This window comes from Geotrypetes seraphini, chromosome 1, assembly GCF_902459505.1.
Source record: "Geotrypetes seraphini chromosome 1, aGeoSer1.1, whole genome shotgun sequence".
NCBI classification, from domain to species: domain Eukaryota; kingdom Metazoa; phylum Chordata; class Amphibia; order Gymnophiona; family Dermophiidae; genus Geotrypetes; species Geotrypetes seraphini.
The window spans coordinates 178952626-178968620 of NC_047084.1; the positions used below are offsets into that span (position 1 = coordinate 178952626).

General features: G+C 43.3%; 1 protein-coding gene and 1 long non-coding RNA gene across 5 annotated transcripts in view; one reads left to right on the forward strand and one right to left on the reverse strand.

The window, feature by feature from the left end:
* SH3RF1 (SH3 domain containing ring finger 1) overlaps positions 1–7256 on the reverse strand; it is a 238819-nt gene extending 231563 nt beyond the window's left edge. For 2 of the 4 annotated variants that reach the window (XM_033942181.1, XM_033942153.1), the window contains exon 1: positions 7169–7256. The gene's annotated coding sequence lies outside the window, so the exon portion shown is untranslated. Of the gene's footprint in view, positions 1–6807; positions 7014–7063; positions 7115–7168 lie in introns of those variants that run through there. The other 2 variants (XM_033942174.1, XM_033942163.1) reach the window with 2 other exon arrangements.
* Positions 7257–7387: 131 nt separating this feature from the next.
* On the forward strand, positions 7388–10564 carry LOC117359427. The gene is made up of 3 exons (XR_004539233.1): positions 7388–7710; positions 8831–9015; positions 10132–10564. It is a non-coding gene; the product is annotated as an uncharacterized LOC117359427 (long non-coding RNA).
* The last annotated feature ends 5431 nt before the right edge of the window (positions 10565–15995 follow it).

Here is a 15995-nt window from a genome sequence, read left to right on the forward strand (position 1 = left end):
TTGTTTTAGTGCTGAATCGGCAATGATGCATGTCCTTGTCCCACAAACAGGTGGACAAATTGGTTCACTCTCCCTGTCTACGTAATTCAGCATTTCGTTGGAAGGGGGGTGATACCCCACCCCCTCAATTCCCTGTCTGTGTTCTATGTTCTACCCTCCTCCTCTCCTTCAAAAAACATTTCATTAGGAGGCGACTCTCCCCCCCCCCCCAAAAAAAAAATTCTACCGAGCGACACTGCCACCAAGCCACACCACTGCCGGAATGTGACTGCCATTCTACCCGCCCTCAAAAAGTATTTTCTGCCACCACTGGAATGAGACAATTCAAAACGCACCACCGCCGGAAGGTCTAGCACAGGGGTGCCCAATAGGTCAATCGCGATCGACCGGTAGATCGCCAAGGCAAAGTGAATCGATTGCGGAGCCCATCTGGGGCTCCATGATAGACTCACGATGCCTTCACAATCTACCAGGCCGATCAGCCTTCCTCTCCCTGACGTCAATTCTGCCGTCGGAGAGGAAGATCCGGGCTAGCCAATCGCTGCCTGGCTAGCCTGGAACTTCCTCTCCGACGGCAGAATTGATGTCAGGGAGAGGAATGCTGGTCGGCCCGACGCAGGGAAGCAGGGAGAGCTTGGGGCAGCGGTGGCTTTGGGGCCTGTTCCCCGATGGTGGCGGCAGTGGCTTGGGAGAGGGCAGGGAGAAAGAAAGAAAGGGGCAGGCAGGGAGATAGAAGGAAATAAGGGAAACAGAAAGAAAGGGGGCATGAAGAGAGAAAAAAAGAAAAGGAGGAAGGGAGAAAGAAAGGGCAGGGAGAGAGGAAGAAAAAGTTGGGGGAGGGAATGAAGTCTGGAGGATAGGAAGCATACAGGGTGAAAGCCCTGTATACAGGGTGAAAGAAGGGAAGAAAGATTGGATGCACAGTCAGAAGAAGAAAGTGCAACCAGAGACTCATGAAATCACCAGACAACAAAGGTAGGAAAAATGATTTTATTTTCAATTTAGTGATCTAAATGTGTCCGTTTTAAAAATTTATATCTGCTGTCTATATTTTGCACTATGGCCCCCTTTAACTAAACCGCAATAGCGGTTTTTAGCGCAGGGAGCCTATGAGCATCGAGAGCAGCACTGGGCATTCGGCGCAGCTCCCTGCGCTAAAAACTGCTATCATGGTTTAGTAAAAAGGGAGGGGGGTATATTTGTCCATTTTTGTATGGTTGTTACTGAGGTGACAGTGCATAGAGTCATCTGCCTTGACCTCTTTGAAAAAACCCCGGAATATAAATGATAATTAACATTTTCTCTGCGTAGTGTGCTTTGTGGGTTTTTTTTTTTATTTTATTGTTGGTAGATCATTTTGACTTGGTCATTTTCAAAGTAGCTCGCTAGCCCAAAAAGTGTGGGCACCTCTGGTCTAGGACGATACATCGCAGCTGCAATGAAATGTCCCACGATGACACAGCAGTGATGAATCATCCCATTCCAGCTAACAGAGGGGCCGATGCAATAAAGTGCGCAAGGCTTTGCATGAGGCTAGCACAGTTTTAACGCACAATTTTTTAGGCACACAAATACAAAAGAAGGGCATTGCAAGGAGCTAACCGTGTGCAAAGGCTTGCATTAGATACCAATGCACAGTGTATTTAAAACCATACTAATTAGGCTATTAGTTATTTTGTACAGAAGGAGAGAATGTGCAGAAGACTGAAAAGCAGGCTTTAACATCAAGTATGAGAAGGAATTGTAGAGTTAGCTCTTTCTGCACTAGCGTTTGTGAGGATTTTATGCCTACGAAATGAGCATGATCTGGAAAAATTTAAAAGTAATCTAAAAACATTTCTTTTTAAAGATACCTTTGATATTTAATCTATTAATTTAGTGACTATTGGTTTTGTTTTTTTTTGTTTTTTAATATTTCATTATTCATTTTCCTTATGTTTTCCCTTTTTTGTTCTGCTTTTCTATCATGAATTGTATTTCACTTCCCTTCATTGCCTTTTGTTATGCGTATATTGGACTATTTTAAATTTAATGTTATTATTTAAAGTTTGTAATGTTTGTTCCCCTCTGAATGTATTTTAAATTGTACATCGCTTAGAATTACGATTAAGCGATTAATCAAATGAACTATTAAACTTGAAACTTCTTAATATTCAAAACCACTATTCTTATCTTCTTAAAATATCAGAAATGGTCTCTGCCATGCTGAAAATAAAGTAATCACTAGCTGGGCATCTCAGCCTTGAATTATTTTCAAGATCTTTATTAATGGCACTGCCAAGGGATTGACGGAAATTTAAACTTGCTTCTAGAAGAAATAAAAATCTGGAACAGGATAGACATGCAGGAGGAAATGAAAATATAAAAGGGGCTTGAAAAGAGTGGTCAAGAAGTTGGAAACAAAAAGCCAAAAGCCAGCTTTCAATTTGAATTGCTAACTGAAGATTGCTAGTCATTTTAACAAAACATATAGTTGGGTGCAAAAGAGATTTCACCAGTTCGAAAAAGGAGGTAATAATATCTTTGTATAGGTCAATAATGAGAACCCAACTCATATTGTGTTCAGTTCTGAAAGCTCTACTTATGTAAAAACACTGAGGATGGAAGCAGTTCAAAGATCCGCTACCAAAATGGAACAGGGCCTGCAGCAAAATCTACACAAAGAGGTTTTAAGTCACTCAAAATATGATCACAAGAAGAAGGGAAGGGAGAGGATTTTTGGATCTAGCTCATACCTTTTTTCGGTTATAGCTGAAGGCAAGTTACACTCAAGTAAACTAGGTATTTTCCTATCCACAAAGAGCTTACAACCTAAGGGGTCCTTTTACAAAGCTGAAGTAAGAACTAACATGCATACTGCAGCAATAAAATGGCTTGCCCAGATGTCCCATAGTAATTTGGGGATGTGCACGTACTACCCATACACTAAAAAATAAAATTTATTTTTAGCACTGGGTGTAGAAAATGGGCATGCTTTGCATTGATCGATTCACAAAATAGGTGGTGATAGCGGCTCAAGCACTAATGGCCATGTGCTTTCTCTCAATATACGTTTATTGATAATTGAAATAAAGACTGCCCAAAGATTGGACATCCAGCAACTGATACAATCTTAACTCATGACTAGACAAATAATACAATACAAAGAATACAAGAAGAGAGAAGTGTGCCAGCACTAATAGCAGAGCGTCAGCGACAGTGAACTACCAACCAGTCAACAACCTAAGTGCAACCTTCACTTTCTATTTTATGCCTCACAAACACTCAACCCATCTGTTTACCACACAGACAATCAGACTTCCAGACACATCACCCAATACTCACCAGACACTCTACTCACACTCTCCTACATTCAGCCCCCGCCTGTCCAGACCTCCAAGCTCAGCAGTAAAACTATGAAAGAACAGCCCCCCCCCCCCGATCCCCCTGAAAGGATCAGGGGAGGATGATCAGCAGGGCAGTAGAACAATAGTTATTTCCAAAGAGCCACATAGCACAGTGGAAGAAAACATATTGGGTGATCTCCACTCTCCGATTAAGCCAATGCGAGTAAGAGGCCGCTAAATCCGATACCCAATGATGCAGCAAAAGTTATTTAATCTCCAACACCCGCCAAATAGAGAAACTTCCTCTGAGGAAGGGAAAAACCAGCTGTCAACAGTTCTCATTCTAATGGCCATGTGCTAATGAGAAAATTAGTATGTGGCCATTAATAGAAAAAAATTAGCGATTTTCCCCCAGCAGTAAAAATGGCTTTAGTGCATGGAAATGACCCACTTAAGGGTGCACTAAGGTCACTTTTTACTACTATTTGGTGAAAGGGCCCCTAAGTTTCTACTTGAGACAATGGAGGTTAAGTGATTTGCTCCTAAATCACAAGCAACCATGGTGAAACTGGTAAAAGGGCTGGAACACTGCCCATACGCCGAGAGGTTGGATAGGCTGGGGCTCTTTTCTCTGGAAAAAAGGAGGCTCAGGGGAGATATGATCATGAGGGGCATAGAGAGGGTGGATAGGGACAGATTCTTCAGACTGAAGGGGACAACAAGTACGAGGGGGCATTCGGAGAAACTGAAGGGAGATAGGTTCAAAACAAATGCAAGGAAGTTTTTTTTCACCCAAAGGGTCATGGACACTTGGAATGCGCTACCGGAGGAAGTGATCAGGCAGAGTACGGTACAGGGATTCAAACAGGGATTGGACGGATTCCTGAGGGATAAAGGGATCGTGGGATACTGAGAGAGGTGCTGGGATGTAACACAGGTATAGAAAGCTAACCAGGTAATAAGTATAGAAACCCAACAGGTCGTGCATGTGCAAGACCGGAGGGTTAGGACTACGATGGGAAGATAGGACTTCAATGAGAAACCAAGGTGGCAAGGGAGCCCCTTCTGGTGATTCAGACAGGTCGTGACCTGTTTGGGCCACCGCGAGAGCGGACTGCCGGGCGGGATGGACCTATGGTCTGACCCGGCGGAGGCACTGCTTATGTTCTTATGTTCTTATGATGCTCATTGCAGGTTTCCGAGTCTCGCTGCATCTTGTCAGGTAGAAACCAACATTTCAGCCACCGTGCTGTAGCTTTCTTCAGGGTATGCTCCGACATCTGCAGTGTGATTTTGTAAATAGTGGGTTCACTGACCTGATTGGGAACAGGGCAATCCACCAATCTGAATTTTAGCAGGAAAGTCAGTTGGTCAGAAATTTGAATTTTGTTGTGAAAGTCCATAGAACGGAAAAGTCTCTGGTAGGTTTAAAGATGTTCTCCCCGTGGAGCAGAGTTACATTTGAACCAGGTTGCCTTGGTTTTCAACCCACTGCTCCAAAAGGTTACTCCTCCATGCCATATTGAAAAGGAGGGGAAATGGGGAATACAGCAGAAATATGTAAATATAGAGTGCAAAGCAGGGGAGATGAGACCGTCTCAGAGGGACTTTCTTCCTGACAGGATGTCAGATATTTGGACCAGCAGAGGTAACAGAAGTCAAAACAGTGATGGAACTGAAGCATGCTCGAGACCATAGAATAGCAGGAAGCATAAATGCTGAGTAAAAATAGGGAGTCCTGGGTATCGGTTTAGGAGATAAAAGAATATATCTGCTCATTTACTCAGCATGATAAGGACCAATAACGAGGCAACATAACTAACATACACAAACAGCAACACCCTACATGGGGTCAAATTTCTACTGCTTGCAATTGGGCGATATCTTCAGCAAAGTGAGAGACAATAAGGCCATAGAAAAGCGATAACCAAGCTATTAGACAACCGGACAGACTAGGAAGGTCAACTGGTCCTTACCTTCAATAAGTACAGTAGGGGAGGTGGGGGTTCAACAGCCTATGGGATAGATTCACTAACCTGAGATCCGTGTCCGATTGCAAGCAGGCCGCCGAATTCACTAAAGGCCTGCATGCAAATGGGGGCGATCGTTGGCACACCTCCCAAAGACCGCACAGATCGCTGGAGAGCCATCCTTGAGCATGCGCAGACCATCTTCCTTGACTGTAGAGGGTCTGCGCATGTGCTGGTCCTTTGTGCCAGTGCTTTTTTTCTTATTTTTTACTTACTTTACTGTTTACTTCGCGAGCCCATGGTTTTAACCTGCTTTAAACCCGCAGGTAAAAACCACGGGCTCGCACTGCAGGGAAGGGCAGGCGAGTCAGGACTGAGCAGGGCTGGAGAGTCGGGGCAGAGAGCAGGGAAGCCAGAGCATGAGAATCAGGGCAGAGAGCAGGGTTTTAGCACAAGCAACTGGTCCTCACCAGTCGCTAGTTTTTTGATCGGCCAGCCAGTCGGTGTGCCAGAAGAAAGTTTAGTGAATCGCGTCCTTCCTGCTTTGCATGCACGGATCGGATCGGTACACAGGTTAGTGAATCGGGTCAGAGGAAAATCGGGTCGCAAAGGTCTCGCAAACCGGTACACAATCAGTTTGCTTAATGAATCTAGCCCTATGTGTTTCACAGAGATCATTAAGGCTATAGTTACTATCCATCACAATGCACTGTCTTCTACTGCCATCATTCTTTAATGATGCTAGATAAGGAAACACTATCTCTAGATACACAAACAGCTTCACTGTGCTTTCACCAATTGGTAAGTAATGACCCTAATTAGTGAACACTTAAAAAAAAAAAAAAAGATGTTAATCACAGAGCAGACATACACAATATAAAAAGAAGCCAAGGAGAACAGCATGTGCCCAGTCTGATGGAGTATTTCTATTTCTGGTCTTCTTTCCTGCTACCAAAGTCCTTTTGTGTCAATCCCAAAGCCTGACTGCATATTGGCACTGATCTGGTTCCTATCACTTTCACTGGTGGTACACACCCTAAAGAATTCACTGTAACTCATGAGTATAAGGGAAACTAGGACCTACACAATTCCTGGCTGCATAATCCTATATCCCACCCTTTAGGTTCTCTCGATACAGTTCTCGGGACACACCTACCCAGTCAGGGTTCAAGATACCCACCATTAATACACACGAGATACATTTCTATTGTATGGAAATTATCTCATGCTTATTGGCTGTACATATCCTGAAAATCCGACCGGGTGGGTTTGCCCCAAGGACTGGGTTGAGAACCCATTAGATTATTCTGCAAGGAAGCAAAAGCTATAACACAAGGAGGAGCAAAGTTCTCAATCAGCGATGATCGATTCACATAAACAACTTATTATACAAACTAGCAAAAAAAAAAAACACAAAACACTTTACAAGCAAAGTCATTGTTGTAGAAACCAGCAGGTACATCGACGCTGAAAAAGAATATGATCGCCGTAAAACGTAGTAAGATATGAACCTCGATCCGCGCTTCCCCGGTTCAGTCCCGAGAACATATGAATGCACACGGGCACCTCCTACTACGCCTCCGAGAAAGATATTCAAAAAGCAAGATGAACTGAAAAGGACGAGACAATTAAAGCCTGTTTAATACTCCAAAATTACTATAATAGCCGAGAGCCCAGAGATATCAGGTCAGACGCATTTGACTGTCCCCACACGCGCAGCACCCTTCGTCACACTCATTCAAGGATTCCCCCCTCCCCTCACCTCACCTCACCCCGGTCCAGCATGTCTCTCCCCCTTCACCTCGTCCGCGCTCCGGCCCCTCTCCCTCCACAGCCCTCATTCTCAAACTTCCCCCCACCCCCACATCCTACCTTAAAAATTGCCTTTGAGGTCGCCGGCAGCAGCAATTCATGCACGCTGCGCGCGACCGACCCCCGAGCTTTCCTTCTCCGGTGCCCCACCTCCCCCCCCCCCTCTCCTCTCCTCTCTGACGCGACGTCTTTCCCCCACCACCGCCTCCTCCCCTCCCTCCTGTGACGCGGCTTCCTTTTTCCGGCGTGGGCGGCGCGTGCGGTGAAGGAAAGGTGCGGGGGCAGTTGTGGCTGTTGCCGGCGATCTCAGAAGGGAGAGGGGAGGTTGAGAGAGATGGAGACATGCCAGGCTTTGAGCGAGAGGGAGAGGCTGGGTGTTCGGTATCTGCTTCCTCGGATTTGTTTCTCGTTGATATCCCCGGGAGCTACCTGGAGGGGGAGAGGTGCAGGGCCTTGTCCTTGAAAATCCCTAAGGAGGGAGCTCCTTTCCAAGGCCCCAATTAGCCTTGCGTGTGTCCGGTGAAGAATACGGCGAGCTGGTGAAGCGTCTCCGCCGTCTCTGAATTGCAGTTAAGTTTATCCACGCCTGTATGACATGAACTGTAAGTCTCCACCGTTATTAGCTTAAGAGTCTCTAAATATAAGACCGTTCTGGCTTTGTTTTGCTGTTGTGATTTGGGGAAAAAAAAATTCGCTTTTATCCATTTTGGAGATAAGTCACTCTTAACGTTACCCTTCTTCGCTGCCAATTCCAGACTTCGTTCCTTTCATCTAGCTGCTCCCTATGTCTGGAATAAATTACCCGAGTTTGTCCGTCAAGCCCCTTCCCTTGTTTAAAAGCAGACTGAAAACCCACCTTTTTGATATAGCTTTCAATCCTTAACCCTACTCCTCTGCCCTCCAACCCAGCCAGCTGATTAACCGTTCCCTTAACTCAGGGGTCTCAAAGTCCCTCCTTGAGGGCTGCAATCCAGTCGGGTTTTCAGGATTTCCCCAATGAATATGCATGAGATCTATGTGCACTGCTTTCAATACATATTCATTGGGGAAATCCTGAAAACCCAACTAGATTGCGGCCCTCAAGGAGGGACTTTGAGATCCCTGCCTTAACTGTATCTATGACATCTTGATTGTCTGTCTTGCCTGTTTAGATTGTAAGCCCTTTCCAGTAGGGACTGTTTTCTTACTCTTTCTGACTCTGTACAGAGCGCTGGGTGGGTCTGATAGTGCTATAGAAATAATTAATAGTAGTAGTAATTTCATAAAGCATTCTTCCGTGTGTGAGGCGTGGTCTGCATGTGCTTTCATAAAATTGGGTGGAGTTATATGCAAGTGTAAGCTTGTGTGCCAGTAGGAGAATGTGCACTTTTAAGAGCTCTATATTTAGGTGTGGATCTGGCATACCTATATTTTATTTAAAAATGTAAAAATGAGGGACCGGTAGGGCTGCTGTTGTCTCCCTTGGTGTCTCCTCCTCCTGCTCCATTGTAGACCTCTTCTTTGCAACCACAAAGTAAATGGAGACTGGTATTAAAGATTGTGTAAGATTTTTTTATTGGACCAGTGTAAGAATTTCCCATAATGTTATTGTATAAGAGCTTTTAAGGTATGATGATTGTCTTTCTAGGTGCTATTTTTTTCATTCTTGTTCCTAAAAAAGTAGAATTTTATTTCAAGAAACTTTAAAGCTATTAAAATAACTCTTTTAAATTTTCAAAATAGATTCTTCAAGAGGGAAGGTTCCTGCAGTACTTGATATCAAGGTGAATTGTCAGTCAGACATGCTGGAGGTATCAGCAGAAAGTCACCAGACTGAGGAAAAAATACTTACTTTGCTACAAACCATCCTCCACCAAAGAACTGGAAAATTCTGCTACAAGAAAGAAGGGACCTAATCCATTGAAAAAGTGGGAACACAACATATAGATTGTCACTTCAAGTTTATTTATGCAAGAGTATTATCTGATGTTGGCAGAACCCATTATAACACTTCTACTGCAAAGCTGCTTAAGCTCAAAACAGAATGTAAACTACTAGAAATGGGAAAGGGCCATGGAAACACTTAGATGGAGACATGGCATGAAAAGGACTCCCCAACATTTATCAAAATATAATAAAAATGTAGCAGAAGTGCTTTTCAGCATTTAAGTAAGAACATAAGAACAGCTATATTGGGTCAGACCAATGGTCCACTTAGCCTAATCTCCTGTTTTCAACAGTGACCAATTCAGATTATATAGTACCTTGTCAAAACCCAAATAGTAGCAACATTCAGGGCAAGTAGAGGCTTCCCCCTTGTCTGTCTCAATAGCAGACTATGGACTTTTCTTCCCGGAACTTGTCCAAATCTTTTTTTAACCTGGCTATGCTAACCCTTGTAACCACCTTCTCTGGCAACAAGTTCCAGAGCTTAAATATTCTTTGTGAAAAAAAAAATATTTCCTCCTATTTGTTTTAAAAGTATTCCCATGTAATTTAATTGAGTGTATCCTGTTTTTTGTACTTTTTGAGACAGTGAAAAATCGATTCACTCTTATCCATTCTATAGATAAGCCATAATGGCCAGCTTTAGTGTAAAGCAATTTTTATTGATGCAAAAATAACACAGCAAAAGATACAATCATGTGAAAAGAGTAACAAGTCCCCCAACACTCACCCACCCCCCAAACCCACCCCTCCCCAACCCACCCCCTACCAAAACCATCCAAGCTGCTGAAAGAAGAAACAAGAATATGCAAGCCCCGAAACCAGCAACATCCCAGCCCCCCCAACCCCCCCCCTACACCATAAGACAGGAGAAAAATAAAGAAACAAGGAAGAAATACAAATAAAAAATATAAATAAAAACAAAAAAATTAAAAAAAAAAGGGCCGGGGAGAGGCACACCCAAGCACCCGCCCTCACCGCTTAATGGCCAGCTTTAATTCATAAGTCAGACATTTAAGTCATTTGTATTGTTTATACTAGGACATAGTTATATTTTTGTTGTCTGAATTTAATATTCATTTTCCTTTCTTTTCTAGGATGCCCTGTAGAATGCTGGAGGTGATAGACTAGGGCAGATTTCCCTGGAATGTTAAACACCAACAACAAAAAAAAAACTTTGGCTTTTCTCAGAAGAATTACATCCCTTGAAAGGTATAAACTCTCAAGATCAATGAGCAAGAATACAGATATGCATGGAATAGGTGGGAGAAAGATCAATATTATGGAAATCATGAGCATGCATGAATATGTGCCACAGATGCCAATGAAGTCAAAAGTGGATAATCTGGGAGGTTTTTATGTTTTGTTGCAATATTAGTGTGTACAGAAAAATGCTAAAGATACAAACATTTATAAATGAAGTTATATATAATAAAGAAAAGGCCTTCTCTTGCAATGATCGTTAATAGATCTTTGCAGTCAGGTTATATGCCTAGATCATTGAAAACAGCCACTGTTAAGCTAAAATTTTAAAAAACACATTTAGATGATACAGAATTAATGAACTTTAGGCCAATCTCAGTCTTGCCGTTTTTAGGAAAAATAATTGTAAAAGCAGTCTTGGAACAACTAAAATTTGTGGAAAGAGAAAACATCTTTGATTGCCACCAATTTGGCTTTCGTGCAGGACATAGTGTTGAGATCTTAATGGCTATAACTGTTGATCAGTTGAAGAGATGGATGAATCAGAACCATACCATTTGCTTTGTTTCATTGGATGTATCTTCAGCATTTGATACAGTTGATAGCCATATCCTGCTTTGACTTTGAAAGATATGGGTATAGGCGGGACTGTATTACAATGGCTTACATCTTATTTTCAAGATCGTACGTTTAAAGTACAGAGCAGTGATGAATTGACCCATTGTAAACCAATGAGCAGAAGTGTTCCACAGGGCTCTGCCCTTAGTACTTTACTGTTTAATCTGTACATGTCGTCCTTGGGGGAGAGCCTTTGTAAAATAGATGTAACATATTGTATCTATGCTGATTACATCCAGTTCTTTCCAATGATAGACTGGAGAGTTGAGTTGAATGAAAGATTGACTGGATGTATGAAAAGTGTGAATGAGTGGATGGTGAAACATGAACTGGTTTTGAATCTTGCAAAATCAGAGGTTATGTTGATTGGGTGAAAGGATGACCCACAATGGCCAAAAGAAATTGAGGTTAGTGACCAGGTTATACCCATTCAACGAAAATTGAAAATTTTAGGGGTTTGGCTAAATTCAACACTTAGGGCTCCTTTTATCAAGCTGCGCTAGCGGGGTTAAAGAGCGCAACTTTTCATCACGCGTTAACCCCCGCGCTGGCCAAAAACTACCGCCTTCTCAAGAGGAGACGGTAGCGGCTAGCGCATCCCATGGTTTAGCGTGCGCTATTACGCGCGTTAGCCCGCTAGCACGGCTTGAGAAAAGGAGCCCTTAGTATGAAGGATCAAATTCTGTCTGTAGTTAAATCTACTTTCTTCCAATTGTGACTGTTAAATCGCCTAAAATCGATGATGTCGATATTTGATTTTCAGATTGTGGTTCAGATGATAATCTTTATCAAAGCTGGACTATGGTAATGCCCTTTATTTAGGGATTCCATAGTACAGTGCAAAGCTCTACAAATGATCCAAAATACAGCTGCAAGATTAAGTTGCGGGGGTTAGAAAATTTGACCACATAACACCTTGACTGAAGAAATTGCATTGGTTACCAGTGCGATTACGTATCATTTTCAAAACTTTAACTCTGGTGTTCAAGGTCATTTACCTGGGGATCCCTTGATATCTATCTCAAACTATGGCGGTCTATCAACCACTTAGAGCTCTGCGATTTGAAGGTGCAATACGATTGGCTCTGTCAGACTTCTCTAAAGTGCACTATGAAAACACAAGAACTTCTGCCATCTTTATCATGGGAATGAGTAACACTGTGTAACAAATTAACTGGACTGTTAAGGGCATTATCTGACATTCAGAAGTTTAAGAAAATTCTTAAAACTACATTATTTTTAGAAGCTTTTCAATAAAATATATGTTGTTTAATGCTGGTTTTAGGATGAATGGTACGGTGAAGATCTATTTAATTAAGGCTTCCTCTAAGATGTAATTATGCATTTGTAACTTAAGATGTCTGTGAAACATAGAAGATGACGGCAGAAAAGGGCTACAGCCCATCAAGTCTGCCCACTCTGCTTACCCACCCCCTGTCTATGCCCTAATGACCCAATTTCCTTATCTTGACCCTCGTAGGGATCCCACATGGGTATCCCATTTATTCTTAAAGTCTGGCACGCTGTCTGCCTCGATCACCTGCACTGGAAGCTTGTTCCAATGATCAACTACTCTCTCTGTGAAGAAATACTTTCTGGTGTCGCCATGAAATTTTCCGCCCCTGAGTTTGAGCGGGTGCCCTCTTGTGGCCGAGGGTCCCTTGAGAAAGAAAATATCATCTTCCACTTCGACACATCCCATGAGGTACTTAAATGTTTCGATCATGTCTCCCCTCTCCCTACGTTCCTCAAGAGTGTAGAGCTGCAATTTGTTCAGTCTCTCTTCGTACGAGAGACCCTTGAGCCCCGAGATCATCCTGGTGGCCGTCCGTTGAACCGATTCAATTCTGCGCACATCTTTACTGTAATGTGGCCTCCAGAATTGCACACAGTACTCCAGATGAGGTCTCACCATGGCCCTGTACAACGGCATTATGACTTCAGGCTTTCGGCTGACGAAACTTCTATTGATACAACCCAATATCTGCCTTGCCTTAGATGAAGCCTTCTCCACTTGATTGGCAGTTTTCATGTCTGCACTGATGATTACTCCTAAATCTCATTCTGCTGAAGTCCTAGTTAAAGTTTCTCCGTTCAAGAAGTACGTCCTGCATGGATTTCCGCTTCCGAGGTGCATGACCTTACATTTCTTAGCATTGAAGCCTAGCTGCCAGGTTGAGGACCAACTTTCCAATGTAAGCAGGTCCTGCGCCATATAATTCTGTAAATTGCATTCACTTACTATATTTCATAGTTTGGCGTCATCGGCGAATAGTGTTATTTTACCTTGAAGCCCTTGAGTCAGATCCCCTATGAATATGTTGAAAAGGAGTGGACCCAGGACCGAGCTCTGCGGCACTCCACTGGTCACCTCCGATGTTTTAGAGAGGGTACCATTAACCACCACCCTCTGAAGTCTGCCACTCAGCCAATCATTGACCCATGCAGTTAGTGTCTCTCCTAACCCCATCGATTCCATCTTGCTTAGCAGCCTGCGGTGTGGGACACTGTCAAAAGCTTTACTGAAGTCCAGGTACACGACGTCCAAAGACTCTCCCAAGTCCAACTTTCTTGTTACCCAGTCAAAGAAGCTGATGAGATTGGATTGGCAGGACCTACCCTTGGTGAATCCATGTTGACTGGGATCCCAAAGATTCCCTTCATTCAAGATCGTGTCCAATTTGCTTTTAATTAGTGTTTCCATGAGTTTGCACACTGTTGATGTGAGACTCACCAGTCTATAATTCGCAGCCTCTGCCCTGCAACCCTTTTTATGCAGAGGAACGACATTAGCTAATTTCCAGTCCAGGGGAACTTTCCCCTTACTTAGGGAGAGATTGAATAGTTCAGCCACCGGTTTCGCCAGGACATCGCTCAATTCTCTGAGCACTCTTGGGTGCAAATTGTCTGGTCCCATGGCTTTGTCCACCTTGAGTCTTGCTAGTTCACTGTAAACTTCACCTGGTGTGAACTCAAAATTCTGAAACGGGTCTTCTGTGCTTTGTGTTGCCTTCAACTGGGGACCGTGTCCCGGTGCCTCACAGATGAAGACTGAGCAGAAGTATTCATTCAATAGTTCGGCTTTATCGGAATCTGCTTCCATGTAACTTCCGTCCGGTCTTCTAAGGCGTACTATCCCGCCTGTGTTCCTTTTTCTGTCACTAATATACCTGAAGAAGGATTTGTCCCCCTTTTTAATGTTTTTTGCCAGAATTTCTTCCACTCGAAGTTTTGCCTCCCTAACTGCCATTTTGACCGCTGTAGACCTGGTCCTATATTCTACTTTTGCCTCTCTTTTCTCCGTGCGCTTGTAGGAGAGAAACGCTTTTTTCTTCTCCTTAATGAGGTGCGAGATCTCCGCGGTGAACCATTGGGGTTTATTGTTTCTTTGTCGTTTATTTACTGATTTTATGAAGCGGCTAGTTGCTTCATGTATGGTTGATTTCAGTGTTAACCACTTAGCTTCTACATCATCGGTCTCCGCTTGGTCCTGCAGCGTCTGATGGACGAAATCTCCCATGCGTGCGAAGTCTGTGCCCTGGAAATTGAGTACCTTTGTTTTCGTGTTTGATCTAGGGAAGCCTTTCCTAAGGTTGAACCATACTATGTTGTGGTCGCTGGAGGCTAGCGTATCTCCTACTGAGACCTCTGAGACGCTTTCCCCGTTGGTGAGTACCCGGTCGAGGATCGCCTGGGCCCTAGTGGGCTCCGTTACCATTTGTTTGAGACGTGCTCCCTTTATGGAGGTTAAGAGCCTCCTGCTACCGCTGGTTGTCGCTGAAAATGAATTCCAGTCTGCATCAGGCATATTGAAGTCCCCTAGCAGTACAGCTTCTCCTCGTAGAGTGATATTCTCTATGTCTTCAATTAATTCTGCGTCCATGTCTTCCAGTTGTCTTGGGGGTCTGTATACCACACCTAGATACAGGCATTTTTCTCTGCCTCTTGCCAGGTTTACCCAGAGGGACTCCCCGGTGTACTTGACATCTGTGATCCTGGTGGTTTTGATGTCCTCTTTAATGTATAGAGCTACCCCCCCCTCCTAACCTGCCCTCTCTGTCCTGACGAAGTAGATTGTAGCCCGGTATAGCCATATCCCACCCATGTGAGTCCATGAACCAAGTTTCAGATATTGCCACCACATCTAGGTCGGCATTCCTTATTTCAGCCTCCAATTCTAGAATTTTGTTACCTAAACTGTGTGCATTGACATACATGGCCCTCCATATCTTGTGTTTGCTAAGTCCCTGTGAGGCGTATCCTACCCGAGTCGGTAAGTCCTGTCTATTTTATTCTGTGTATGTTACTTTTGTAATGCTGCCTAGGAATAGGCGGTTGATAAATTTTTTTAAATAAATTCCTCAATAACATATATCATGCCCACAACCGGAGGAAGACAAAGACAGAAACTTGAGAAGAAAAATAAGTAAATCAACACATAACTTAAGAACAAATAACTAAAAAACCCATTATGCTCAAGGAGCATTTAGATTTACAATAGGTACGAATCTTAAACAGGATCTCCACTTGAAGTTCCCGGGGCCCTCTTAATAAAAGTGACTGGATAGACATTGAAAGGCTGTTCAACTTTACTGTTGCACCAAAATCTCCTACCAAGACATATCTGTTGCTACTACAGTGATGAAGACTGATCAAGGATATAATGGCTCTAGGTACAGCTGCTCGCAATGAAGCTTTACCAGCTTGTAGGATGGTTTTGTAGAGTATGCTGTAGCTCATGTAATCTATACAAATGATGTGTAGCCAGGAAGCTTTGCAGTCCAGAATACCTTGGACCTTATCTATGAGAGGCTGAACCTCCTTATCTCTTACTCTGTATCTTAAGAATTTCACTTGCGTCTAAACCTGGGAAATTTATTTATTTATATTTTTTTTTTGTTTAATGGTGAGGCCCACCTTCTACAAAGCTTTTAACACTGCTTTCACCTGCAGTAGATGGCTGTCCCAGTCTAAGGAGAAGATGACCTTGTCATCCATGTAGCCCAAAATGTACTTCCCATGCCCATCGCAGATTATGTCAACCAGGCATTGACAGGTAGCCATGGCCTCATGGAGTACAAAAGGAATTCTTTTGTAGTGGTCCAATTATTGGTGTATCAAAGGCTATCTTCATTTTAGA